At 35.1% G+C, this 26131-nt stretch overlaps 1 protein-coding gene and 1 long non-coding RNA gene across 2 annotated transcripts in view; one reads left to right on the top strand and one right to left on the bottom strand.

Annotated features, from left to right (window-relative positions):
* Nucleotides 1-26131, bottom strand: part of LOC106720728 (protein outspread) — a 221741-nt gene that overhangs the window by 52208 nt on the left and 143402 nt on the right. The gene's annotated exons all lie outside the window — the stretch shown is intronic.
* Nucleotides 12769-26131, top strand: part of LOC106720729 — a 59964-nt gene continuing 46601 nt past the window's right edge. Inside the window, exon 1 of the long non-coding RNA XR_001357470.2 lies at nt 12769-13007. This is a non-coding gene — a long non-coding RNA (uncharacterized LOC106720729). The remainder of the gene's footprint in view (nt 13008-26131) is intronic.

The raw sequence follows: 26131 nt of genomic DNA, 5'->3' as shown, positions 1-26131 counted from the left end.
TTTGATGGTATAATGAAGGGTTTTTATTAAATCAACGTCAGAAGTCCATTAAAGATGGACCGCGGCCGCATAGAGGCCATCAATCACCCAAGAGATACGGATATAAACAAGAAACTATAAAAAGGGACTAGCTACGAGTGTGCGGCGTTTGTTTACTTTTTAGATACCAACTTTAGTATTATTTTAATACATACACATTCAAAGCATTCGTGTGATTAAGTTTGTAAAAGAAGGATAAATCAATGGAAATTGTGTACTATGAAAGACATTAAACTAAATTTGAACTATAGTCAATGGTATAAATATTGCAAGGTATTCTAAAGTTTTTAATAAATGTCTCAGTAATGGATCGAATATAACACCGTAGTTCTCTGAGACGTGGCGCATTAATTCCCAGTCGGGGAGGGATGGATATTAATTTTAAGGATTAATAAAAGGATTGCTTTAAATTCAAATACATTTAACAGATGAAGCGTAGCTAACAATTACACCGGCGAGAAAAGAACGACTCCAATAATGTATAGTATACCATTTGTTATAAACTAGTCTGATTGTAAGAATTCACTGCAGAAACACTTTATTAAAATGGTTGTTGTCTACCTTTTTTCAAAGGGGTAAAAGAGGGATCACATATGTTTTTGAGTCAGTGTTTGTGTAAGTGTGAAACCCAACGTCATGATTGGTCACCTTTAACGTAAGAGAAGATGATTTGAGTGCATTCTGGGGTAATTCTTAAATTTTATGTTGTACATTTTGAAATATTAAGTACTTTTTCGCAGGTATCGAAGTAATAAGTAAACAAATGGAATGTTTTCTATAAAAATAAAAACAGTTTTCAAAATATGTATTAGGAATTCGATGTTAGACGGTTGAGACTATTTACCTTTCATATCTTCTACTTTTATGTCATAGTGCTCCAACAAATCCTTTTAGAGACATTATCTAAGAAATGCTCAAAGTCATTAGATGATAGTAAAAAAAAAGTTGTTTCAAGGAGCAAGTAAAAAAATGTAAAAGGAAATGAACGCAATGGGTTTCGGGATCCGTAAAATTGTTACGAGCTTGAATTCATTAAAATTTCCTACCCCATTGGAGGCGTATTTTTATGGATTTATGATTTATAAGTTATAGGGAATTATGATGAATAAGGGTTGAACAAGGAAGATTTAATGAAATATGTTTAGTTTTTTAGTTAGTTAGTTTTACTAAAAAAGGATCATTGTGATACGTAGTAATACTTTTATCTAAAAATTCTATCAAAAGAGTTTGTTTAGATACATATCCTGGAGTTTCATTTCTTGTTGTATTTATTTCACATCTTATCCTCGATTAGAAATGGCACGTCAAAACGAACGTAAAAGTAACGTCAAACAAAATATACTTCGAAGTCAAACCAAAGACACCGCTGCGAGAAGAATCGAGCGCTGACAAGGGCTGCGGCGGTCAGGATAGCCCTTGTCCTTTGAATGTAGAGGGCAGGCGGGGGGTAATAACAACCCACCGCGTTTCCCGCACGCCGTCACGCCTAAAAAATAATGGCCGGGACACGCATTAGATAATCCCCGGACCTCTGAGTGATCCAAGATAATTGTAACCCTGCACTCACATGGAACATCTCTCATTTTGATATCCTTGATTTATTTTCTTCTGGTTTTTGTTGTTAATCAAAAATGTCTGACAAGTAACAATTTTTTATATTTTAACTTAATAACTCTTAGTTTGTAACAAATAAAAACAGGATCTGACTTTAATAAACATATGACGTTTCTTTCCCCTAGAGCAAAGAGACACTTTACGAAAAAAAAAAGGTAAATGAGCCGAGTTAAGCTGAAAATATTTAAGTGTAATTCTCAAAAGTATTTGGATACTCTTAAAATAATAAATATAAAAAAATATCTCCTTAAAATTCCGTATTTGTTATTGTAACATAAGTGGTACATGTAAGTTACCCCCGCCTTGTTAGTAGCGACCTGGGTCTGTCAAGTCCACGTTGCGGCGGGTCCGGGATTTTTATATAGGTCGTTACAGACTGACAGGCAATAAATTAATAAAAATATACAGGTCATGTAGCGATGCTGTTGAAAATTGGACTATTTTTTTGTAATATACACATTCTACAGTGTATGTGATTGATGAATATTCTAGGTAGACTAAACTAGACAAAATACGTTACTTAATTGTTAGATGGAAGAAAAAGATAAAAAGCCTGACTTGCCTTAAATTCAACTTTTAAATTAATATACAAATTAAAGCAGTTGTTTACAGATGCTAAAAATTAAGTTAAACAAATTGTCCTGGGCCATCATTCCTCAGTAGTAAAAAGCTCGCTTGGAACCTAAGGACATGTCCGCTTGAGTCCTTAGACTGGAAAAGGGCAATGTGACGTTAAAAGGAAACTAATTTCTTTCAATGCCTCAACTCTCTCTTTGGTGAACTCGTAAAGATTTTCTTGCGATCAGGTTTCGGTTGCGTTACCGCATTAGGCGAGGAGGACGTTTTTATTCAGAGTCCTTCGCTTCAATGTCGAGAATTGATGCGACCTTTGTTTAACGAATGCAATTTGTGCTCTCAATTGCCACAGATCTAATTTAACTGTTATTCTAAATTCAACTTTAGTAATAGGACATTCAACTCAATTTACATTATGCTTTGAGATAACTCACGAATCCTTGATGACATTTAACAAACAATAGTTTTTGAAACTCTATTTCGTAAGTAAATGTTGTAGATAATTTTATTGCATAAAAATACAACCAAAATAGAGATGATTTGATTTTAGAAGGTATTCAGGCTACATATATTCGTTATATTTTAAATGACTAACAATTGAAAACATTCCACAAGGGCTTGAGCCGGCCAGAGACAGTAGTTACGTATCTACAATCAGATGAAGATTTATCTGCGAGATCTAAAGGCAGCGTGTCACGGTGCGCACGCGCAACACGTTTACGCAGTCCTTGCGCTGTGAACTTTGATTGTCCATCACTGTATCACTCTCGCAATATGTCGCTGCCGACACCTTTCTACTCCTTAGATACCTAGATGTCACGGTATGTGTTGCAAACGTTTATGATTTTATCTGTATGCGTTTTTAGACCGACAAAGCTATCTGACCCGTTGGGCAAAAAGTCAAACCAAATTATGACAGATCACTAGCGCCCCCCTGTAAAAATAAAAAAAGTGTCACTAAATCGTTTTCGTACTTTAGCTGGCATGTTATGATTTTTTTACGCCATTTTCTATTCTCTTGTAGTTTTAAGATATATTCTCACGGACCTAACCGCGAAGGCAACGCCTTTTTCACCGGCTCAAATACCCTTATTTGACTATAGCTGGTATTAGGTCAAAAGCATAATATAACTAGTCAAAAAGACCTATCTTTATCAAAATGTGTTCTTAAAACTTCAAATGAATTTAAATAATGTCAAACACAAAGACTGAATTACGGAACAGTGAAAACACAATTAATTACGGATATTATAAAGAATGGAGAAAGAGAAGAAGTTTGTAACTAATAAACATTCACTAATTAATTATCAAAATTCAATTATACATCGTTTCAAAGGACATTAGAATGGCATCAAAGAGCCACGGCGCTTGTGTTCAGAAAAACACCGCGCCGTAGTGTCTCGACGGGAAAAAGGTTAAAAAAACATCGCTAACAATCTTAAATACATGGGAACAGTAATGTATCTGAGAAACCGCAGGCTACGGGATAGTTTTTTCTTTGCACCCTCTGTTCCTGCAGCGACGAGTAATGTGGCGTTTAATCTAAGCTATTTCATTGATGGTCATTTATTGATCTGTATACAACATTGCGTAATGAAATAGCTTTATAAGTTATGTTAAAAAAAATTATTATTTCTTTATTTTACAGGTTAATAAAATAAAATACAGATTAACTGCATTAAAAATGTTCCACAGGATAATTTTGAACCTTTGAGAGATTAGTTCAAAATAAGACGTACAGATGTGTACGTCGCATAATACTAAGTTAGAAAGATATTATACGAAACTTCCTGCCCGTAACCGCAAGAGGGTAGAATTAAAAAGCAAAAACAAAGCTCGGACAAGGAACCCAATCAGGCGCAGACTCGGCACCGCACCGTACGTGATGCGCAGGCAATACACTTAGGCTGATAGAATGGGGTAATTCTATTCATGTCACCTAACCATGTCACCATACATGTCATATAACCTTAAACGAAGCATATTATATCACAGTTATTGCGTGTTTCAGGAAAGATTAATAAATGCGTATAAACGAGTCGCCCGGTGTCCGGCCGCTTTAAAATTCCACGTTCCTCGGGGGACTTGATCCGACCAATTTGCAGTCATTATACGCTAAAGTTGACCGATTTTGGCTTAAAAGGCTTCATCAAATTTATTGTCTTTTATCGGTAAGATCAAACTGTCGGAGATTATCATATATTTTAAGTATTTTTTTTTTGAAAGAACTGGTTTTTAAAGTTTTTTTATTATTTTACAGATTTTCTTGATTAAAAATATATGTTCATGAAATGTGTGAATTCATAGTTTAGTTTTATAAAGAGCTAATATATAAGTCGCTGTATTGATAATGTGATTTAATTACATTATCAATACAGCGACTATATTCTTACTAATATTATGAGTGCGAATGTCTAGATGGATGGATGGATGTATGTTTGATTGAAAGTATTTCCGGAACGGCTGCATGTATCTCGGTGAAATTTGGCATAGAGGTTGAGCATAGTCTGGAAGAACACATAGGCTACTACTAATTAGGTTTTTCTTTAATTCCGCGCGGACGGAGTCGCGGGCGACAGCTAGTAATTTTATAAAAGAAAAAGAATGAAATCGTGATGTGTGGTTAAATAATTACTGAAAGATTCCTTAAAAGATTCTGAGAAGCTGCCATAACAAAAGGAAAATAAAGCGGCCGAATCGAAAGCATAAATAAGGTGTCGGCGACCGGCGATTTCCTTAAGCCTTCGATCTCGTATGGTACTTTAGTAATGGACAGTGTTTGGGCGGCTCGGGCGCGCTGCACACCGACCGCACACTGCCGACCTCTCCTTTTTTGGCTCTGTTAATTTACCGTGCTATCAGATCCCCACCGGTGTAATTACAGTCGACGGGATGAAAGCTACGCGCCCAAAGATTATACATCTCGCTTGACAATTTACATTACGTAATAAAATTTACCGACCAATTTAAAAGTATTACATGAATATATCGCAAGTACGCTTTTTGATCATTTTGATTAACGTATATTCATTCTTATGTCTTTGTTTTAATGCTCATGAACAATTTAATTTATATTTTTCATCAATCAACTATTAATTTAAATAATTAAGCCTAACTAAAGTAATTTAAAAATCAATTTAGTTTGTTCCCTCTGTAGTTGCGTGTTCTATTCCAATCTAGGCTATTTACTATTCATATTCCGCCGTAGTCAATTACGAGGCGGAAGGGATCAGGTAATAACAAAGCAGTCCGTGACCAATCCATGGAGATTTCAAGCCATTAACGGGCGAGGATCTCGCGGCGGTCATTTGTCCTCAGGGACCGCAGGACCGCGGGGACAATTAGCGAGGACCGCAGTACGTATTAAAATTGATTGTACGAGTACATTACTTCGCCTTTCTGATGTTTCTTATAATATCATTCGAGTTTTATTTCGTTTATTGTGAGTTAGAATATTTCTTTTTGTGTACGTTTCAGTGACCTCGCTTTTTAATTTCATTCGAATGAATAATGATGACGGTAGCTAAGTTGTTGTTACGCCTTTATCCTGTCGGCATTTTAGCTGTGTTTAATTCTGGATAAGTTTAGAAAAAACTACAAAAAGTTAAGAGTAATCGGTCATCTTTAGGATTGTGTTTTTAAAGGTTCTAACAATTTAAAAGGTACGGAAAACTCGTTATCTGTATGAGATTGTGTTTACGACTTCTGTAAATTATATGGTGTTGGATAATTATAAAATAAAACGTAGAATACGTTAACATCTTGAAATATTTAACCGTTTAATATTAAGGTAATGCAATGTGTAACAACATATTAAAAGGCAGACTGCGGTCCTTGTACGTCTTGTTTCGTATTGCACCGCGTATAACTGTACAAAGCAACAATTATCTCATGTGCACCTGACCTTACAAACAAAATAAAACACAGGGTGATTACGTTTGCCCAACTGCTTCATCAAATAATCCATCAACGTCCGCACCTGCCAAATGTGCACGTGTCATGTTATACGTGTTTGTTTGTTTTTATGTATTTATTCTCTTCTTTATATGTTTCATTATTATACTCGTAGTAGTAAGCTTAATACACAGAGAAATAGAAGCCTAACAACAATTAATAATGAAGACGGATTGTTATATTTGTGTTAAATAAAGTGATCTAATAAATAAGATCCTATTTAATTCATTAAGAAACGGCTTAACTCACATGTGATCGTCCTGTGACGGCACCGACTAGTTTGAAGATGGACCCCCGATGGGTCCGAAACTAGTCAGTGCCCTCACCGGATGATCACACGTGAGTTAAGCCGTTTCTTAATGAATTAATTTTTATGTCTCACTAAAGTTTAAACAATTTAAGATCCTATTTTCTTGAAGATTAAATCGACTTAAAAATGATATTTCAAATAATAAATTATTAATGATAACAACAAAACAAATATAAAAATAAATACGTAACGATTAAGTTGGCAGCATTGAGATGTTGAACACGGAGTTGTAGATGAACTGTGAACCGTAGTATTTGTTTGTGTGGTATGATTGAATGCAAATATTTCACAAGCCGACGCGGATCGTGCCCGGCCTTCGCAGCCGCGTGGGAACACATCGACGGACAAATTATCACAATACACGATACACTCATATTATTTCATTTACTATTTATATATTGACAAACTTTATACTACAAATTTTAAGATTCACAAAACTAAATTTAAGAAAAAAAAAGAAAACAAGGCTATTGAAAACGAAAACATTTGGAATTAAATTTGCATTTTAATAACTACAGACAATAAATGCTATTTTAATTTTGTACAAAGTTTAATTTTAAAGTTACACGAATAAATGTTAATTGCCAGTTTTTTATAATGATGTACAATTGTACAATGTTACAAACATAGTTATTCAAAGTTATTTTAACGCACATAACAGAACTGTTTTCGTAGTCCGGAATCATCTGCCCGTAAGTGTCAAGTTTTTGTCACATCATTAAACTGGTACCGGTTTTAATTACCAGGGCTCGAGATGAGCGTCTAAAAATATCCATGACAGCGGTGCGCACGCGCAAACATCTGACAATAGTTTTTGCGCGCAGGTGTGTTTGCGCAACTCGGGCGCGCCTGAAACCGCGCAGTCTCTTCGTCTCGTAATTAAATTTAATATCGGACCTTATAATTATATTACCAGTATTGTTTGTATAGTTTGGACACGGGTTTCTATTTAATAACGCTTGTGCAAATCGAACTGCATGGTAATATTTCGAAAATCGACCCTGAAGTCCGGAAAGTGTCGAAATCAATCAAATGTTTGTCGGAGTTTAAGATTTCTTTTTAAATATTAAAGTCAGTCATTTCAATTCGGTGTTGTATGTAGGAAGTATTATATTTCAAGTGCCACAACGTGTCGGCAAACAATATATAAATTAAAATAAATTCCAATAGTTCCGGGTGCGTTATTGCGAAACATAAGCTCGCGGTGGGAGTTGCGTGAACGTGTCCCGACAAAATGAGCCTGCGCACGCGCACCATACATTCATATTGTTCTGGCACTATTGTTAGGTTATATTTATACCAAAGCGGTGTATTTGTAAGATGGAAAAATAACTTTTAATATAATTGAAGCGTAAAATAGTAGAGTAGGTAAACTTCAAATGATGTGAATAAAAATACATCGATTCGGTTCTAAAAAGAGTTTCAATTTACCTTATAGGATTCAAATATCTTAACTATAGAATTTCTTGCTAAAAAGAAAAAAAAAAACAAAAGTCTTTATAGAATACTTTTTATTTTAAATTTTAAAGAATAAAGTTTGCCCAAGGTTAGTTCTTAGTCAAAATGACTATCCGCGCTAGTAAAAGAGATGTGGCTATCCGATCATCGCCTCTAATCCGGGATTAGATCCATAGCCGGCGCCTTTGTGCGGCGCACGCGCATCCTAATCGTCGGCGTCGGCGTCGGCGATACGCAATCACCGCAGTAATGGCTCGCTCACATCTCAGTACAATATATCCTAGAATTGATTCAATGCTTTTCAAACTTTACTGCTTATGATATTTTATAAAATGTTTACTAAAAATAACTTTATAGTTTTCTTTTTTAGGTGGTTTTCTGAGAACAACATCACCGTTTAAAACTATTGTTATCTCTGTTTTGTTAAAGATAATGACAAGGATGACGATATGTTTACAGAGATTTTGGTCTCGGAAACCAACAGTTAGTCTTTATCTACAGTTTAATTTTTAGGTTATATACTCTTTCGATGTATCGAGCCACTTGCAGTCATACTTGGTCCAAAGAGCAATTACTTCTCCCTACTCTATTATTAGTTAGTTATATAGATTTGAAGTTATCATATTAAATACTAGCTTTTACCCGCGACTCCGTCCGCGCGGAATAAAAAAAATGCACAAGACAAAAAAGTTCCTATGTCCGTCCGTCCTAGTTCTAAGCTACCTTCCCATCAATTTTCAGCTAAATCAGTTCGACCGATCTTGAGTTATAAATAGTGTAACTAACACGACTTTCTTTTATATACTACTAGCTTTTTCCCGCGACTCCGTCCGCGCGAAATAAAAAAAAATAATAGAAAACGGGGTAAAAATTATCCTATGTCCTATTCCTGGTTCTAAGCTATCTGCCCACCAATTTTCAGTCAAATCGATTCAGCCGTTCTTGAGTTATAAATGGTGTAACTAACACAACTTTCTTTTATATATATAGATAGAAGATGTAAAGATGTAATATAAAAAACATATTGTTTCGTTAGTTTATAAGTTTTTTCGCGTTCTTGTTCAATAGTTTGAAGTTCACTGGAGGTTAGATTAGCTCGCTGATCTACGGGTATAGAATGGTTGCAATAACGTAACGAGATTTAACCTTCAGAAGATGTTACGTTATTTGATGCGGTTTGTCGGTCAGGTGTGGCTTTTATTCTGAATCAGATGGGCTCGAGTCATTCATTTGAACCGAGAGTACAAAGCTATAATAATTATTACATAGTTTTTACGATGTATAATGATCGGGCTATGGTCTAGAATATCAATGTGTTTGTCGGTGACATTTTGATATGTAGGTATAACTGGGATGAGTTGTGCGATTCATACGACAGATATAACTATGCTCTATTAATGTTACATTTAAACAGTTTAACTGGCAAATACTTACATTTCAAAATAACAGATTTGATAACTAGTGAAGGATGGATACTTCGACAGTCATAGTATGAAAACGTCTTTCTTTTGTTTATCTTCGTATTTCATCAACGTGTTTTTTTGGATATTCGGCCATTAAAAGTATGGAACTAAAGTCTAATATATAAAATTCTCGTGTCACAGTTTTCGTTGCCATACTCCTCCGAAACGGCTTGACCGATTCTCATGAAATTTTGTGAGCATATTCAGTAGGTCTGAGAATCGGCCAACATCTATTTTTCTTTTTTTTTCTTTTTTTTTTTAACTGCGCGCGGACGGAGTCGCGGGCGACAGCTAGTATTATATATGCATTTAGTGTCAGATAAACGATGTAACATGAATCACAATGGTAGTGGGGTGCGAAACGGACAGCTCGCAATCAGTAACGCATGCACCGACTGCGAGGGCCTGCAGCGGATCATTGCGAAACGCCCGATTGATTGATAGACGGACTACGGAGAAAAATATCTCAATTCATTAGTGTTACCTAGGGGCACCGACGCGGGAGGCCGCACAAGTCCCTTTATTTACTCGTTTTGTACTTAGCCAGCATTAGTCGATGAATTGCAAATAATATTACAGAATTTAGTACTACAAATCACCGTGTCGATGATTAAGGTGGAAGTTTATTGCTTATAGCTAAATTGACGTAGACATTATTAAACTGTGTCAAATGTCGCAATCGACAAAGCAATATTTGACACATTATAAGAACCAACAAGACAATTTAAGGATCATACTAAATGATATGTACTTATTTTAATTGCGAATGTAAACACTGTTAAAAATAGCCGAAAGAAGTAATCAAAAGAGAGTATAACTAAGCACGACCCGCCTTCAACAGTGCGCGTCCAACTTTTACTTTTGCCGGTGAGTCGTGGGGGGAGAGACGGGGGGGAGAGTGGGGACTCTCAAAGGTCAGCCGCCGACTTCTCAACAGGTGTCCTAGTTAGGGATGCGCCGCAACGAAACATAAATACGCGTGTATACAAGTTCTATGTTCACGTGGCTTTTGCTTGCATTTTAATGATCAGATATTTATCAAATCAGTAGCATATAACTAATTAGTTATTGAATTCTTTTCGTAAATATATAAAATCAACTTTCTCTTCTCTATTTTTGGCGATGACGGATTTGGGTACGGTCAGTTTTATTTCACAATTCAGATAAAATATTTAATTAATTAGTGCTTGGTATGACTAGTTTTTACCTTTTCATATTTGTAACAGACCTACTTAGTAGTCAAGTATTTATTATTTTTAATTTTTATCTCATATCAATATAGAATGTATCTATAATCATTATTAATTATTTCATGAAATAAAAAAGCGGACGACTGATATTTCGAATTATTAAAAAAGAAAACAACCCCTCAGGCTTTTCTACAAATTGCCGCGCCGTTGCTAAAAGCAATTTTAAATCGGATCTTGAGTAAAATGCTATTCAATCTTTATGACGGCTCGGAATTTCACACGAAACGCTTTAAAAATCACAAATTTAGTTATCAGCGGGAAAGTAAACCATGCCCTTATGAAAACTTTCCTCTTGACGCAATAATTTGGTGCTTATCTGCGAAGACAATAGTTTTCAGTAAACCAAGAGCTACCATAAAGTTTGAATCTTGCAATACAGAGCGTGTCCGCAACCCGCCGAGCCCGCACCGTTCGATCTTATTCCACATTGAGTTACGACATAAGAAATTATCGCGGCCGACGCGGACTTTCAATTTCAGAGAAATGAAAATAAAACATGTGTTTTGTTAAAATGAATGGACTTTAATAACATACAATGTCGGTACGCGTTTGTCTTTTTACGCGTGTAAATCAATGGAATTTTTCTTATACAAGAGTTATTAAATTACTAGTCAGTTGTCAGGGTGAATTATAAATATCTTGTATAAGTTACAACAATCTATTTAAAACAATTAAAGTTTGAAAAATACTTTAAAAATTTACAAAATACATCGCTTTATAATGTACATAGATTCTAGAGAAAATATATACGAAAAGTAAAAGTGTAAACACTGCCGTCCGTACGTCGGACGAACGACGTACGAATTCCTAATCAACGAACGCCCACGCGGCGCCAACAACTTTTCGAATACTTTCTATTCACTAAATAAATATTGCCCCAGGCACTCCGCGAATTCGGACACTCTCGATAATGCCTAGAAGAAAAAAAAATTATGCCGCAAACATTAACATCATTCCTACGCGATTTCGTCAGCACAGAACAAGATTTCAAGAAAGAATCCGACATCCGGTCATTTGCACAACTGTTCATAAATCACGAACTAGATTGCAGTCTATTAATTCGTAGTATACTTAATCTAATTAAACTAAATAAATTGCGCGGCATATTTTAAACAAATGAAACAATGTTAATGGTTTTTACTTATTCTTAAACTTAATTGAAACCTTAAAGTACACTAATAATCACTTGGATTTGCCCAAAGACACGTACCTGTAACAAAAGAAATAAAAAAATATTATCAACTATTTACAGCGTGGCCTTAAAAAATAAAAACTGTAATACTACTCTTTGTTTTCATAGATTGAATGAAAACAGAAACTCCGTAAGTCATAATAAATAAATGTTAACAGTAAATTTTCAGTTTAAAAATATAAATTATCAGCGGAACTAAACTTTATAGTACAAGAGCTATTAAAATATTTAATTCATATTTATTACCCTCTTAAATTTTTTTAAATGTTTATGATTCAAGTGTGAAATGGAACTTTAGTAATAAAAATAAACAATAATCATATACTAATCGTAATCGGCTTCCTACATGTCACCGGACGGGATTTCATCGCTCGTATTTACATAATAACATGTGGGAACGCTTGCTGTGGCGCGACCGGCGCGATATCTAGCCGAAGATTATTGGAAAGCAATAAATAATAATAAAGAAGCGAGCATGGTCGCGTGAGGCACGCCACCGCATAGTCCAGGCCAGGCCCCGCACCCGCCGCATACACGATAACCGTTATTCTAAAAGATTCAATGTTTCAGACGCAGAATCGTAGCAAAAAAAAACAAGAGCAATTTTAAGAATCGCCCTTAATTAATGTGTTGGTGTTTAATTATGTTTAAAAGAGCATAGAAAGTTAACAGTGTGACTTCAATATGATGATTCATTGAAGAAGTGCCGTGTGCACTTTGTGTTTGCATCTTTCTACAACGTTTAAAAAATAAAACACCCATAATAAACAGTATTTTTGTTATAATTAAAGCGAAGTTTTAACGTGTAAATAACGCTACTACAATAATTAAAGTTAAAACTTATTTCACTTTTATAAAATTACTATTTCTTTTTCTTTAAATCCTTTTTATGACTTTTCTTAACAGGTTCAGGCAGCAGCGAGGACGGCGACGAGGGCGGCGGCGTGGGCGGGAGCTTACGGTCCGGCCACTTGCGCTTGAAGAAATCTACCATCGCCGCCAAGTTTACAGTCGTTGATTTAGGTCTCATTGGACCCGCAAATAATTTTGTCAACTGAATAGCCAAATCATCTTCCAAAGGTAGCCCAAAATCTCTCAGTGCTCTCAGAAATGGTCTAGTATCCATCGGCTTCGGGTCCAATTTGTATAGTGTAAGTACTAAAAGCGCAATGTCAACGTTATTTTTCTTAAATGTTGTTCTACAAAGATAGTCTATTCTATTTAGCACTGTATCACGCATATCCACAGTCCTATGAATAGTTTTTCTGATAACGTCACCATAAGTGATTTCAGCGTTTTTGCGACATTTTAGAACTTCTTCTCGAAGTGTAAGAAATTCCGACGTTACCATTATGTTATCTAGTTTAAGCTGTTGTAGCTTAACTTTGGGTCTTAACATGGGTTCCAATAAGCTATACGCATCGGTAGACGTCAAAGGATTAGATGACATGTCTAATGTAAGTAGATGTGACTTCCCTCCTAAAGCTCTTACTATAATATTGACTACTTGACTATCAAAGTTGTTATTACTTAAATTAAGATGTGCGAAATTAAGATTTTTTAGAAGTACGCTTATAGATTTTGCGACACGTTTACCGCCGTAAGTATTCCAGGAAAGGTCGAGATCTAAAAAATTTACGTTTTCCTGTAATTTGGAACATAAATCAAAAATAGGGTTAGGGGACTTAAGCATATTCCATGACAAATTGAGATGAGTAAGTTTATTGTTTATTTTAAAGGCTTCTCCGAGACTAATAATGGACTTATCTGTTAAGCTATTATGACTTAAATTTATGTTACACAATGCAGATCCACGTTTTATTTTCTCCGATAGATATTCAACTCCCTCATCAAAAAGTTGGTTTTTACTAAGATTCAATTCGCGCAGTGTGCGATTCTTAGGTAAGTTCATAAATATTCGTTTTGCTCCTTTAGATCCGATCCTACAGCCACACAAGTTTAATACTGTTAAAGTGCAATTTCCCGCCAACATTTCACCTAAATGAAAGCATCCATCCTTCTCGATCCAATTATCTGTTAAATCCAAAATATTAACAAACATGTTCGATTTCAATGACAACGCTATCGCCCTAAAAGCCTTTTGTTGTACGCCGTAATATCGCAAATTAATTTCTTTTTCCAATAATTGACGATGAAAACTAGATATTGGAGTTAATCCAGATTCACTGCACAAAGATAAGTATAAATCCTTACCATCATCTGGATAAATAGTCAATGGTTCAGGGTCTAAAAGGGCCTCTTTGATACCCAAATCTAGAAGTGCTGTATAGTTATAATATGGATGTCGAAAAATGGAACTTGAAGACATAGGTATATAATTTGTGCATATTTCCCCGCTGCCAGGGTCGTACAGACCTTTTCTGTAATTAATAATCTTGATATTTTCCTCAGGCTGTTGGAGAATAAGCGAAGACCATTCATCCATAGGAGGCTCTTCAGAAGATAATGAATCTTCTGGCGGAGCCGACTCCTCCTTCTCATTTTGCTTCTCAAAGTAAACCTCCAAGTTCTCGGAACTCATTTTACGTAGCACATGTGACTCTTTCTTTCAAAAATCTTTTTAAAGACAATTTCTTTGTTATTCATTGACAATTACATGACAAGTAATAAAATCTTCTTAAGAAATATTTCTGAAAGATGGTAATAAGTAGTTTAGATTGCTTTCAATTATGCCAGCAAACAGATGAGAATTAATAAATCAGGGTTCTGTTGCTCAAGTGCAATAAAATGTGTGCCGACCCTCTGTATGTAAAATGTCAGACGGATGATAAATATTTCATTGCAGAAGTGTATCCCGTTGATTGTTGTTTTGAATATTTACCAATCACTTGTCGAGTGTAAACAGTAAATAAATAACGAAAGGTACTTTTAATATAACAGCTACAAAGTTAAATTAATAATTAACAAATAAATAATGCTAAAAATTACTACAATATCAGCTATAAAAATAATATCTCTTTCACTATAACTATTTCTGTTTCTTTGGAGGTTTTTTTCCAGTCTTTTTGACTGGCGGTTCTGGCGGAGGCGAGGGCGGCGGTGTGGGCGGCAGCTTGCGGTCAGGCCACTTGCGCTTGAAGAAGTCTATCATCGCCGCCATGTTTACAGTTGTTGATTTATTTCTAAAAGGCCCGGCAAATAAACTTGTCAACTGATTTGCTAAATCTTCTTCCAAGGGCAATCCACAATCCTTCAGTGCTTTTAGAAATGGTTTCGTAGGCATTGGCTCTTTGTCTAATTTGTATAACGCCATTACTATCAGCGCTATGTCAACGTGATATTTTTTAAATTTCGTTCTACAAATGTAGTCTATCCTATTTAGAACTAAGTCTTTTAGATCGATACTCCTATGAATAGGTTTCGTGTAAACGTCGCCGTAAGTGATTTCAGCATCTTTGCGAAATTTTAATTTTAGAATTTCATCTCGAAGAGTTAGAAACTCCGATGTTACCAGTATGTTATCCAGTTTGAGCTTTTGTAGTTTTATATTGGAATTCAACATGGTTGACAATAAGTTGTATGCATCAGTAGACGTTAAGGGATTAGATGACATGTCTAATGAAAGAAGAAGTGACTTTTCGCTTAAAGCTTTTACTAAAATATTTACTACTTGAGTATTTAATTTGTTATTACTTAAATTAAGGTACAAGAAACTCGGATTTTTTAGAAGTTTGCTTATAGAAGTTCCGACTCGTTTACCACCGAAAGTATTCCAAGAAATGTCTAAATCCATAAAATTCTCATTTCCCTCTAACTTGGAGCATAAATCAAAAATAGCGTTAGGAGACTTAAGCATATTCCATGATAGATTGAGATGACTTATTTTATTGTTTATTTCTAAAGCTCCTCCGAGATGTATAACGGATTGATCCGTTAAGCTATTATAACTCAAATTGATGTTACATACAGTTGCTCCTCGAATTATTGCCACTGCTAGATATTCAACTCCTTCGTCGTAAAGCTGATTTCTACTTAGATTCAATTCCTGAAGTGTTTTATTCTTTGGTAAATTTATAAACATGCGTTTGGCTCCTTCAGATCCGATCCTACAGCCACACAAATTTAATACGTTTAAAGTACAATTTTCCGCCAACATTTCACCTAAATGAAAGCATCCATCTTCACCGATCCAATTGTCAGTTAAGTCCAAACTAGTTACAAACATGTTCGACTTCAACGACAATGCAATCGCTCTGAAAGCCATTTGTTGTACGCCGTAATATCGTAAATTAATTTTATCTTCCAATAATTGTCGATGAAAACTAGATATTGGGGTCAATCCACATTCTTTGCACAATGATAAGTATAAATCCTGACCATCTTCTGGATAAATAGTCAATGGTTCAGGGTCTAAAAGGGCCTCTTTGACACCCAAATCTATAATTGCTGGATAGTTATAATATGGATGTCGAAAAATAGAACTTGAAGACATAGGTATATAGTTTGTGCATATTTCCCCGCTGCCAGGGTCGTACAGACCTTTTCTGTAATTAATAATCTTGATATTTTCCACGGGATGCTGGAGAATGAGCGAAGACCATTCTTCCATAGGAGGCTCTTCAGAAGACACGCACTCTTCTATCACTTTTGTCTCCTGCTGCTTATCCTTCTCAAATACAAGCTCCAGGTTTATATCAGAACTCATTTTATGTAATTAGTGGTATTTGTTTTATTTTGTAAATACTTATCTAAAGCTATTACTTTGTCATTAAAAATGACGAGTAATATTTTATGTCAAAATGTCTTCTTCAGATATTTATTTTCTTCTTTGATTTTATTTGAATAAGAGAAGCAAAGAGGTAAAAATTTTAACTATTATTTTTCATAAAGGTGCCAGCTGAAAACCAGCGCAGGGGCAGTTTAGTCTGTCCCTGCATCGCTGAGCTGGCTCCCTTTTGCCACACTTTGTGCCTTGTATGTGTCTGTTTTTCTTTTTTTGATTTTATATATTTTTTTTTGTGTGTGGCAATAAATGTTTTTTCTTTCTTTCTTTCTTTCTAAAATGTTAACAGTTTCATGAAGGCAAAAACTCGATTTCGGAATACACAATGTCTTACTAGCAGAGTATTCTGCAGTGTGTGGAACTGACAGCTGGATTGTTAATTGTTAGTGATAAAAACTGTTAAGCAAATCAAAACGCAACAGCGTAAAATACGAACAAAAGCACAGTTTGTTGTAGTGTACATAGTTAACAATTTTCAGTTTTAAATAAAAGTCAAAAGTTTTTGAAAACTATAATAATACCCACAAACCTTAAAATACTACAACGCATATCAAAATTAAACAATTTTTATGAAATAATTGGAAGAAATAATAAACGTATCTAAAAAAAATTATTACAAAATACATAAAAGTAAATCTTATTTTTTTTTCTTGCCACCTTTAGCGGCTTTCCCTTTTGGTTCTGGCTCAGGCTCAGGTTCAACAACAGGTTCAACGATTTCCGGAGGTGGAGTAGGTGGCAGCTTGCGATCTGGCCATTTTCTTTTTGCAAAATCTACTAAATGATTTACATCAATGGTTTTTCCTTTTCCGGATTTCGGTCCAGGGAAAGCGTTTATGATCTCATTTACAAGATCATCGTTTAAAGGTAACCCAGATGCTTCAACAGCTTCAACAAAAGCTTTAGCGTTCATTTTTGTACGACCCTCTTTAACAAGCTGTTGTGCAAAAAGAGCTATATCTGCTTGTACCTTTTTTTGTTTTTTAGTTAAGAAATCAGCTCTATTTAGCACAATCTCTCGCATATCAGGATCTGACGGCTTACTACTTTCAGTGACGTCTCCATGTGTGATAATTACTTTTTTCTTAATTTTTTTAATGTGAAGTAATTGCTGCAAGAAATTTGAATTAACAATTATATTTTCCATTAAAAGATTTTGCACTTTAACCCTACCGAATTTCATTTTTCCAATGATTTTTAAGGCATCATTTACTGACATCGGGTTGTATGAAACATCGAGAGTTACCATTTTTTTTGCGAACCACATACCATCTGCAATGTCGTCTATAGCGTCGTCAGAAAATCTATTGTTGCTGATATCTAATTTTTTAAGTTTGCCAGCCGACATAACTGCTTTAATTCCGGATCCAATGCGAGGACCACAAAGAGCATTCCATGATAAATTCAAATCTTCAAGATTTTCACAATTACTTAACTGAAGCAGCAGATGAAATGTGCCGTAAGGGATTAGGGAAAGTTTATTCCAGGAAAGGTCTAGATGTGTAAATCGATCATACGTTTCTAGAGCTTCGGTCAAATAATTGGCAGCTTCACCGGTCAAATCGTTGTATCTTAAAACCAAGCGAGGCAATTCGAGCCCACGTACAAAGCCATCTAGGATGTATTTTGCACCTTCATCGCCTAACTTATTTTTGCTAAGATTTAAACATCGAAGAGAGCGATTCGTTGGCAAATTGGCCATCAATCGTTTCACTCCACTTGCTCCTATTCTACAACCAGTCAAATTTAGCTCTCGCATTACTACATTTGTAACTAACATTTCACCCAAATGAAAACAAGCGTCATCGTTAAGAAAATTATCGGTGAAGTCAATCGAAGTAACATTTCTGTTGTTTTGGAGAGCTATTGCCATAGCTTTAACTCCATAAGGGTCAACACAGTAATACTTTAAGTCAATCTTTTCCTCTAATAGTCCTTTATAGAAAGTTTCAACTACACACTGATTCATGTCTTTGCAAGCGGCTAAATATTTAGCTTGTCCGTCATCTGTATAGATAACTTTCTCTTCTGGTTCTAATATTGCCGCTTTAATTCCCGGATCAGTAATGGCCGGGTAGTGGTAATAAGGATGTATGAGAACAGAGCTTGCAGACATTGCGATATGTTTGGCGCATATCTCACCGCTGCCAGGTCGATATAAGCCTGCAGTGTATAAGGCATATTTAGGATTTTCACTAGGACCCTCATTGATCATAGAAGACCAGTCACTGATGGGCACCTCTACTGAAGAGTCGTCGTCATGTTTAAGAATCAAATGTGTTACTTCAGTAGTTTCTTGAGTCATTGTATATTAGGTATACGTTCTACAAATTCATATAAATAAATAATAAATGTTTGTGTAAAAAATATAAAGATAATACATGTATGTCAAAATTATCAAAAATACGATGACAATGTCAATTTAAATTGTTACCATAGATATAAAAAAAATATTTTTATCAATAGAAAAAAAAACGTTTTAGTTTAATTAAAATTATTTTTATTTTTAATAACACAGTAGTTGTTGAAGGCGGAAATATATTATGGCTTTCAAGATCCGTCGATGACTACGGGACTATGAAATTAGACACGATAAATGGCGTTTCCTCGTCGTTTAAAGCGATGGATAAGAGCGATTTAATTGCGGGCGCGGCTCGCTGACCACACCGCACGCAACACCACTAGATTAAACTCTGGAGATAATAATTACTACTGCCTTTTGACTAATTCAATGCTAAAGAGCGCAGTTAGTGCGCAGTAGTTCTTAATTTATTAGATGCAAATGGACTTTTGAAAAAATGATCCTTCAAAAATAGATTTTTGAACATGAAACGTTCCTGGGTTTTCAATGGATCATAATCATAATTTTTATTACGTATACAGCGTACAAACGAATCTGTTTACGTCACAGACAATGGCCGGTGTTATGCAGAGTGTCCGCATTCGACACAATAGCTTGTCAATTAGTCGTAATCGCTGATAGCTGTAATATTTTTTTAATACTCACTCCCTATACCTTTTCAAACCAAACCTAACAGTTTCTTTCAGTTTCTTTATAATTTTTTCAACTTTCGCAGTTCAAAATTGAATGTTCTTTTGGCGTTAATATTTTACTGTTCATTTGAAATGTATGAAATACCTGATATGCTAAACAAGTTCCGTAGAACAGCGTCGTTTGCAGTAGGCCAATAGGAAGTACAACGACGCTGTAGGCAATAGGTCGCAATGTCACGTATTAACTAGTAACTTGTAAAGTGTGTTTTTTTACAAATTGTGGCGGCTCAAGGTCATCGGCGCCCTAGTCCCCCGCATCCCGCTACGCCCAGCTACGTTAAGCGAAGCGAAGTTAAGAGCCGCCAAAATATCTGCGAACTCCAATATATATAATTACAATTGTGGCATTAAATACCAAAGATTTATGCAAATTTTTCTTTATCTAGCAAAAATTACAATTTTGATTACTATTCTGATTACTTTATTAACTGTATTTAATGGAAAATGAGTCGTATTTTGGTTTCTTTGTCGCTCAACTTCAAATCTCTAAGGACCTTAACTCAGAGAGAACATTCATTAACAATTTATACTCTGTACAAATGATTTATGTAAGCAAACTGAAAACATAAATAACATTATATCTGGTCTCTGTAATGTAGGTTATCTGCGCATAGGATATCTAGAAATAACTTTCGTCTTAGGGCGTGGCTAGTGAAAGTCTGGCCGGAGGGCACGGAAATGAGCTCGATAACAACACAATTTTCATTAAAAAAAAAACTAATAGTAATAATTTTTTACTACGTTGATTGGTTACGGGTCCAGTAGTTTCGGAACCTATAAAATGCAAATAATCAGATCTTTTCACTTTATAACATTAGTCGGTATAAATAACAGGCAACTATTCTTTTATAAAACACTAGGTTTTACCTGCGACTCCGTCCGCGCGAAAAAAAAATAGAAAACGGGGTAAAAATTATCCTATGTCCGTTTCCTGGTTCTAAGCTACCTGCCCACCAATTTTCAATCAAATCGATTCAGCCGTTCTTGAGTTATAAATAGTGTAACTAACACAACTTTCTTTTATATATATAGATTATAGCTTTTACCCGCGACTCCGTCCGCGCGGAATAAAAAAATAGAAAACGGGGTAAAAATTATCCTATGTCCATCTCCTAGTTCTAAGCTACCTCCCCATCAATTTTCAGCTAAATCAGTTTGACCAATCTTGAGTTATAAATAGTGTAACTAACACGATTTTCTTTTATATATATAGATAATACAATAATTTATTAAATTTGCCAACTCGAAAATTTTCTTTAATCCTAAAAATCACTTTTTTTACCAAAAGTTGGCAAACGAGCAACATCCACTTAACCTCGCCGAAATACCGAAGCGACCGCTGCCTATAGACATTCGCAATTCAGTTGCCTATCTTTAATCAACGGAGTAGAAACGCACAGAAAGAGGATATTTCTTCCTATGCGTCCTCCGCCAAATCCACTTCCCCTTCCCATCCTTTCCTAATGAAAGGATGGGAATGGAATTTAATGTTCTATACATTATTAAGAATTTAACAGTAACAAAATGTTACGTTAACAAACGAACGTAGAACGAAATATGTATATCCAACAAGGCATCAATTTTGTCTAAATATGGTGTGACTAGAGAAATAGGATAGTTCTAGATTTATTACATACCTTCAAACGGAATATAATAGGTACAATTGTTTAGTCAGTAGGAATGCTGAAGATAAGAGATTTCCGTTTAAATATAATTGATTCGGATTGGCCGCGCCCTCCTTTAATTAGATTAATTTTGATTGTATTGTTCACTATGTAACTTTTGAACAATGAATTCTAAGCACACCTTTTATGAATTTTTGACATTTTGAATTTTTTTCTACGCAGGTGATAGATAAAAACATGTGCAATATTCAGGAACTGATTGCGAAAAATAATTTAAACCTTTGTATTGCTGTCGAAGTTCATTGTATTTCAAAAGCCTGCCATATTTGATTTGATTCTTGTTAACAGAGATAAAATATTTTAAACTATGCATATCTATTTTTTCATTATAAGAGGTGTCCAAAAGGAGGTTTAAATTCTAATTTAAATAAAAACTTCTCTCTCATTATCTAACATCGTCTGACATAACGTGAGCAACCTTTTAATTAGATTTAGAAGTAATAAATGCGAAGGAATTCATGAATAAAAATACCGAACCAAAATCAAGTTGGCGGGAATTAGAGGTTAACTTACATGGACCGCGCTTTGTGCATTTGAATTCGCAAACCGGCTCAAAAGCAAATAAAAATTTCTAAATGTTTGTGTTGTTTGTTTTATTTGGAATTGAAATGAATGCTCGGGCTTCAATAAATTATTTCTGCCTGTTTCTAAAATGTTGCCTAAATCTTTTTATTAATACATTATAGTGATATTCACTTTCATAAGATTTTTTTCCGTAGTCTGACCATACAGGGTTTCTTGTGTACCTAGTAGGTTGACTTTTCGAAACTTTTAATTGAATTTCAAAAATTTTACAATCATAAAATGCACAATGCCAAAAAGTTAATATTAAAAATGACCATGTATGGACATATATTACGTCACGAATGATATAAAACTAAAAATAACTGCATTAAATATCAATGAACCTTAAATCGGATGAACACAACATTCAACATACAGCATAATAATTCAGAGATTTTTACACAACAGTAAATAACTGTTTGAGTTAAGCCGGCGATAAGTTAATTCTAAGCCCCAGGTAAGGTGCTCGCAGCGCCCACGCATTGCGATTCCCAACGATACACAGATAATTTAACAACTGAGACACGTACCGATGCACTCGTGTACGAAGAATCAATACAACACCATTCAAACTTTATGGCGGCTAGCAATTTGGACCAGAAACTACAAACAACCAAATTCTGCTTATCAGCAGGACGTAGGGCTGCAAGAGAGGGACACACACGAGGCGTGTGTCTTTTTCTCTGGCGCTAGTATCGCCCTGCAATTTCTTTTCTTATAAGCCATAAAGCCATAAAGTTTGAATCATCTTATACTCGTGTTCTCAATCCGTGCCCACCCCGCATATCATATTCACGACGCATTATACAAAGCGAGGATTTGTCACCGTTCGATTGCCGATTTAGATATAAATGCAATCGATATTCATCTGTTGACTGATCACTAAGTTGCGGTTGCTATTCGTGAAAGCAGGATCTTAGATTTTGTATTGAGATAAACATAACAATTTCCGTTATCTAATTTGATATGAGACTGATTCATTTAAACTAACGTCATCGTCTTTAATAGTTACTTTTAAAAAGATCAATAGGAAAGAAATTGGACTTACTAGGCCTCTTAGTCTATACTTAGACTAAGAGGCCACAAAGATCATTAACTTTAACATAAATTTATAAGGTTTGTTAAAAGTCCTGGGTAACGAAAATGTCAATAAATGACAACATCGAATCAATTAGTCTGTAGGGAAAATCATGTTTAATACAAAATAACTTTCATCTATTAAATGAAAAGCTTGGAAAAACGATTTCTAAATGGCTGACACCCGGTTACGTCCACATAAGCTGGCTACACACGTTAGATTTAACACGACGGTTATTGCAGACACAACCAACAGATGTCAGCGAGTTTCATGGTGAACATACAGTTAGGCTTTTCGTACACAAGGAAATGTAAATCTTCGAATTAGTATCGTATCTGCGTCGCGAGTATTGCGTCGCCTACGCTCCGTACACAACGTTGAATCAACGATGCGTGCCGTCTATTCGGTAAGTATCAGTAGGCATAGTCAATATATGTCAACTGTATAGATTTGTTCCGCCGCCATTTTGAAAATCACGGCGACTTTTTCGCGATAATCTTGACAGGTTGCGAACGACTGGCTTTGGCGACAAAAGAACAAAGTGTCAGCGACGCTTACCTTAATAACATCATATTATGTAAGTCGTTTAACTAAAAATCCTTGTTTACGAAGTTTTGTCACCAACACGGTATACTAGTACGTCGCTTGACGTATGCATGCTCAAAATTGTGCAAAAGTCGACGTGTGTAGCCTGTATTAGATGTAGTCGCGGAATCATCGTCTGCGGACGTAATGCAAGCCTAATGACAGTACATTGCACGAGGAAGTACTTTCCCCTGAAGCACGTTAATCATTTCTTTTACCATTGAAAGTAAGAGTAAGATGCAATGAAAGGAAAAGCACAAGTTACATGTATCTTTAATCTATTTAGTAGAATTGTATTACTATAAATTGTGATTCTTACGGTAATAATCGCTTAAAAGACACTAATTTCAAGTCCGTCCGCGCGGATTCAAAAAAAAACTTATGACTATGCTCTACATCTATACTAAATTTCTTTGAAATCTGTTGAGACGTTTTGGAAATACCTTCAAACAAACATCCATCCATCTAAACATTCGCATTTATAATATTAGTAAGAAATGTTTCTATTTAGTCACACTCATGCGCCTTAAAGTATCGAAAAATTTTGTGCAAAAGTAAAACAAATATTGATATTAACGTTATATTAAGGTTTAATGTTGTCGTGATCACACAAAGTATTTATGTAAAAATTGCTTTAACTATTGAAATAATTTATACAAACACGTATTTTGATTATACCTTCACGCCCCTGACAAACGTGAAAGCCGATACTGATTTAATTACACATAAACATAATAATAATACGAACACGTTTTTAACTTATTAAAAACCTCAAGGTTATATTTAATAAGAAATCTGAACTTATTCAGATATGATCGTGATGTGTATTATTTCTCAACAAACGTAGAGCAATACTATTTATACAGCGTTTGATTTGGTAAGAGATTAATAATTATGTTATCAAAACAGACGTGCCGAGTTTTTGTATGGAATAGGTCTAAGGTCGATCATTGTATCCGTTCAATATCTCACCATTTCGTAATTACAAAATATAATTCTAAGTATACAAAGATAAGTTGTAGAAGAATTATCAAATGCTTCATCATCATCATCAGCTTATACGTCCCCACTGAGGGGCTCGAAGCCTCCCCAAGTTGGGGTCAATAGGCCATAGTCAACCACGCTGGTCCAATGCAAGACTTCACACATATCTTTGAATTTTTTCCTATGAATATGTGCAGGTTGCATTTGTTTTCCTTCACCGTAAGAATGTCAGATAAATGTACATATGTAAATCGAAAATCACATTGGTACATGGCGGGATTCAGACCCAGGACCTGCAGATTGCAAGTCAAGTGCTTAACCCCTGAGCCACCGACGCTCTTATCTATCAAATGCTTCGTATATTATAACTTTATATATAAAATAACTTCATAAGTCTAAGTACAGTCAAACTAGTATAGCTGACCCGGTGACAGAAGCGCTGCTATCGCGTTTTTTTTTTTATAAGAGAAGGGGGCAAAGGAGCATCGGGAACACCAAGGTGTTCATCGCCCATGGACATCTGCAATACCAGAGGAATCGCAGATACGTTGCCGGCCTTTGAGATGGTGATACGCTCACTTCTTGAAGGACCCTAAGTCGTAGCGGTTTGGAAATACCGCCGAGGACAGACCGTTCCACAACACGGTTAGGACTATAACAAAATATATAAAACCTACTCAGGCAGCGAGAAAAAAAATCATATACAGTACAACAAGAATCTTCTGAAATTATTTTTGACCTTGAAATAGCGGTGTTAGTTAGCTGTCATAATACAGTTTGACTTATGCCCACCAAGTGTGATATCCTTGTCTCTCTATACATATAATAATGTGACAAATATGTCCAAGCAAAAAGGTTTATTTAAAACGTTATATTATGAAAAGAAAGAAATATCTGGCATTGAAATGAATAAGCTAATCAAAAATTATATTTGCTTACATTAAAACTTATTAGCGTGGGCGAGCTATGTCCGAACTAATTGTTCTTAAATCTATAATGAGCTAAATTGAGCAAACAGTCATCAGCTAACTGGCTAATTGTACAAAGGCACCGCCAATAACTGGAGCAAGGTGAAAAGTTAATTATGTTATGTTGACTAAATTATTTAATGAACATGTTGACTTAATGACAGAGCTTGCGATTACAAGTAATGATATATTTTGTGTGGGTAGAGAGAAAAACATGTTTACAAAGTACAGCTCAAATTCATTGATCATAGACCAGGGCTGGCAAAATATTATCAACGTATCATTTTTCTAAAGAATTTTTTAAATCATTTTGCTTTTGTGTTTGTTAAGCACATTTAGTAAATCTCGTTCGTTCTATTTCACACTTTTTTTCGATGTGCATCATGCATTTTGTGATTACTTGCGTAACATTGGTTTGCCATCCTTGTCCTAGACAATAAATCCATAAAAATAAACAATGAATTAGCTTAGAGAACATGTATACTCTTTTCTGCATCGTCTTTAATTATTTAATTGCACATTTTGTTTTGCATATTTCTTACATCTCTGCATATTAGAATATCTAAATCTTTATGCTTCTAAATTCTTCCAGAGCTCTAAAAGGTATGCGCTT

Source organism: Papilio machaon, chromosome 4, assembly GCF_912999745.1.
Source record: "Papilio machaon chromosome 4, ilPapMach1.1, whole genome shotgun sequence".
Classification (NCBI taxonomy): domain Eukaryota; kingdom Metazoa; phylum Arthropoda; class Insecta; order Lepidoptera; family Papilionidae; genus Papilio; species Papilio machaon.
Note: the sequence above shows the minus strand (reverse complement) of the source record. Positions and strands in the feature narration are given on the sequence as shown.